Below are 4,755 nucleotides of genomic sequence, written 5' to 3'. Positions count from 1 at the left end.
CGCATATGTCGGTTTGTTGAAGAGTGCACTCTGAGAGCAGGTGTGAGAGTAGAGTAGCGAAAGCAATGACTATCTGTTGTGATTGCATCTTTTCGGCGTTAAGCTTTCCTTCCATATTTAGGTGCATATTTTTTGCGGAACAGAGGTGGGTGCGTATTTTGGATGCAACAAGATAGTGGTCCGAATCGATGTTTTGGCCTCGGAGTGTGCGTACGTCTAAAACGCTGGAAGCGTGCCTTCCGTCTATAACAACATGATCGAATTGGTTTCTCGTTTTTCGATCCGGAGACAGAAACGTGGCTTGATGGATCTTTTTATGTTTGAACCTAGTACTGCATACTACCATGTTTCGGGCCCCGGTGAAGTCGATCAGCCTGAATCCGTTGTCGGACGTTCCGTCGTGGAGGCTGAATTTTCCGACGGTGGTTCCAAAGATCCCTTCCTTGTCCACCCTGGCATTGAAAACGCCAAGCAGAATTTTGATATCATGCCGAGGGAAGCGCTCTTACGTGCGCTCCAAGCGCTCATAGAAGAGATCCTTGGATGCCTTATCTTTCTCTTCCGTCGGGGCATGGGCGCAGATGAGCGAGATGTTGAAGAATCTCGCTTTGATGCGGACTGTGGCTAGACGGTCGTCCACAAAGGTGAACGACAGTACTCGGCGACGGAGTCTCTCTCCCACCACAAATCCAATTTCGAATTTGCGCTCATTTACATGGCAGCTGTAGTAGACGTCGAAAGGCCCCAGACATTGCTTGCCTTGCCCCGTCCAATGCATTTCTTGGATGGCGGTGATGTCAGCCGGGCAGAGGCACCTTCCTCATTAAGGGTCTGGATATTCCAGGTGCATTCCCTCAAATCGTAGGCCTTTAAACGTTTGCCGAGGTCGTCATCATAAGGGGGTCTCATCCGAGGCTTTACTCTGCTTCTTCACTGGAAGTGGTTTTTACGTGGCGGGTCCCAAACCCAGCGCACAACCCATTGCTGGGACGGAGGTGGTTTCTCAAACAAATAAACGTTTATATAGCGAGCCGCTTGCTCCAAGCAGACACCCGCTTGCAGCCGGACCTACTGGTGAACAGGCGCTGCAGACTTCAGTGAGCCCTTAAACCGAATAAGTCGGAGTATTTTGTGCAAATTTAGTGCTGGAATATCTTTAAAGTCACAATGTCTCAAACGTTGAGGAAAGGAAATCAAAAATTACAGTTCACTGATATTAACGCTAAAATCGAATTAATCGATTATCGATTCACAGCAACAAAGTCATCACCAGATACACAGCAACAACGTGATCATGAGATTATCTTAAATGTTTCGTCTCTGCTGTAAAATTGGAGATGTATGAAAACTAAAATATAATTGTTATGGTGCATTTACATGGTATGAATCTGTTCATAAGCCATATGAATTTTCCTATAAAAGAAGCACCAACTCTATGAAGAAATGAATGAAAGCGATATATATTTAACAATTTTGACTTGTATACTTGACAATATTTTTTTTGTAAACAACAAATAAAAAAATTTTATTTTGTGCTAGCTTCGAAACTAGAAGCTTATTTTTTTGTTAAATGTGCTTTAAAAAGGACCTACTGCCAATAAAGCCTTGTGGATTGATATTTTTCTATATTTGTAATGCTTCCATTTAAACATCTTTGTGAAAAAACAGTTTTTTGTTCAGAATTACTTGTTTACGAAACGTTGGGCATAAGTTGAAATCGTAGGGATGCCGTTTTCTTCCGTTTCTCAGTGGATTTTATACTTGAAAAGGCACCAAAATATGTATGCAATACTTCTACATATCTTCGTTTAAAGTACAAAACCGCGCATCAAGGAAATGCAAAACCTCGTATGGGAGGTTGCCTAAATTTTATAGGAGAGAGTGAAACTTGTCCTAACTAAAAACGGTTCTCTCTTTTAAACTTAATAATCTTCTCTCCTTATGTCTAAGTATCGATATTTTATTATAAATGGCTAAGGGCTTGATGTCAGCAGCTTCCGATGACCAAATATCTTTTTTGGCACAAATTTCAGTTCCGAGGTTTGCAGAACCACACACAGATATACATATTGGCGCTTGAACAATATGTTAGTGTCTGGCCTAACTTCTCCTCCGATATGCGGCGTGCGTGATTTTGTCACACAAAGTAAAGGACAGTTTTACGCCGACTCCGAACGGCGATTGTATTTTAATGAGAAGTTGTTTCCATGACAGAATACACTCAGAGGTTTACTATTACAGAGGGGCAACCACTATTATAAAATACTGGGCTTGAACTCAGGCTCTGCGTAATGCTCTACAGCAGCCGCCACTACTTTTACATATATTGCTGGTATATTCAAAATAATATCCCGAACTTCGGAGTGTAGATATGTAATATAAAAAAAAATGAGAGGTACTATAAGAAAATGTACCCGAAATTCCTGAGCAAATGAAAAAATGCTCATTGAAACCAGTTCACATGTATAAATTAAAAGATATCTTAATAGGTTACAGCGCTAAACTAAAGGAAAAGTTAGAAAAAATAGCAATGCGGTGTGAAGGAAATAAAAGACCATAAAATGTTTATTTGTTTCGTTAATTCTCTGAACCTTTTAAGATTTGACACTCCATTGTTTGCAGTAGTTTGCAAATATTCACTAATTGTTCTAAAATCGCAAACTTTTTCGTGGGATGTTTTTCTTTGATTTCGAATTGAAAATACATTACGATCATATTGTACCGAAATAAGTGCGGTATCTCTGCATTTTGTAAAAGCCAGAAAGAAGCATAAACTGTTTGAAAAAATTAAAGGGAGAAGTATACATGCCTTCTATAATTTTGACTTCTATGTATATTTGGCAAGTCTTTGTGTAAACAACAAAATATACACATTTTCATTTCTTTGCCAGCTTGGAAAATATAGGCTTATTTTTACTTAAATGTGATATAAAGCCCATTAAATGTTCTGTAATGTCTTGTTTTTAAGTTTGTTATCATAGTGCTTGGTATTTTTATTGTCCACTATACGTGAGTTGCTTCTATTCAAAAAGTTCTAGTTCAAAGAATTTCTATGTTTTGAATTTGTTTGTTTATTGTTTTTAATTTTTAAAATTCCTACATTTGACATGTATGTGAATGGCGGAGTTGCCGCTTTCCTCCTTTTCGGTGGGTTTTATGTTAAAAAAGGCATCAAAATGGGGAAAAACCTCCTTGGTATCTCTGCATCTGTTAAACTTTTTATGGGAAGATGTATGAAAATCCAACTTGCTATAATTTCATATGCTTAACAGTATCACAACAGTATGATTACAGTATCTCCCCATAATTTTTCATATGAAAAAATGTTATATATGCATCCCACTCGATATCATTGAATTCCTCATTAGAACATGTAGTCCCTCTATTTTAGCGTATCAACAGTTCATATGGCTTCATACCATGTAAATGCCCCATTATTGTCATCAAATCTTTGCTAGCATCCTTAGGACTGGGTTGTAATGAAAGTAAATGACCGGAGTGAACTGTCACATAATTATCTATTCTATGTTTAACAAATAAATGCAAATGTTTATAATGCAATCAATAGATCCTTACGAATTCGTTGCGATTTGTTACGATTCTCCCCGTGCATTATAACCAAGGCACTAAGTAGGGAAGTACTTTTGTTTGCAAAATGCATTTACATATTTAATTTGAAAGAAGACAAATTCCTTTTTTCGGCATTTTTTCTTACTGGCTTTCTATCCTCCAAGGCGAGGATTCATATATTCATGTGATAGCAAGAGTATAAAAACATAAGGGATCTTCCCTTAAACTCGTAAAAGCCTCGTGAACCTCGTAAATTTACGAGCCTCGTAAAAGAGCTGACAAAATTTGTATGGAGCGCAAATTTGATGCGCAAACGACCTCGTATACTTCAGTGTTGCCGGGCGCCCAATATTATCTAAAATAATGAAAATAAATTTAAAAAATAATACGCTTATAAAATGAATAAATTTCATCCAGTAACTGTATTGACCTAGGCTTTCTGCTAATTTTCGACATTTTTAACTGTATTTTAGCCAAGAGTGATAGAGACAAGATGGCGGGATGTTATGTAAAATACTACGAAACAAAAATTGCTTCACAAAAACCGGGTTGATCTGTCAAACAGTCACTTTACGCACCTATTCACACCTTTTCACAAAAGGAGCGTTCCCATAAACGCCTCGTAAACTTACGAGTTTTACACGGTTTAAGACTTGCGAGTTTTAGGGAATCACGTTTATGCGTAGCCCAATTTACGAAATCATTTCATGGATCTGAGTAAAACCTCAGTGTATAAACTCCATTTCGCTTATAATTAAAATCATGAAATGATGTTCATGCACTCGTTACTTCTCAAATTCATGAAATGAATTCATGAATTGGCCTACGCATAACATAAGGCTTTCTGCACATTGGTGGTCCAATCATTTTTGCTTCATCGTCACAATCATGATGCGACGATTACATGACGACTACACTTTCGCACAGTCGGTGCAATTTTTCAATTATGAACTATGCTGAAACAATTATTTTATTAATTATTTTTCATTAATCTCTCTTCTTTTCTTTTCCTGAAATATGTTTTGTGCGCGCACGCAAAGACTTTTTACAATTTCGTTAAATTTGATAGTTAAAAATCTCGTATTGAATTTTATTGTAGTTATCCACTTTTTAATAAATTGCACAGATTTTATGGAAGAAATACTGATTTTTATGTAATTTTAATGCAAATATTAACTTTTTCAC

This window comes from Rhagoletis pomonella, unplaced genomic scaffold (genome assembly GCF_013731165.1).
Source record: "Rhagoletis pomonella isolate Grant_MI unplaced genomic scaffold, Rhpom_1.0 Rhpom_scaffold_00003, whole genome shotgun sequence".
NCBI classification, from domain to species: Eukaryota; Metazoa; Arthropoda; class Insecta; order Diptera; family Tephritidae; genus Rhagoletis; species Rhagoletis pomonella.
The sequence above is the reverse complement of the archived record's forward strand: the minus strand, read 5'-3'. Positions refer to the sequence as shown.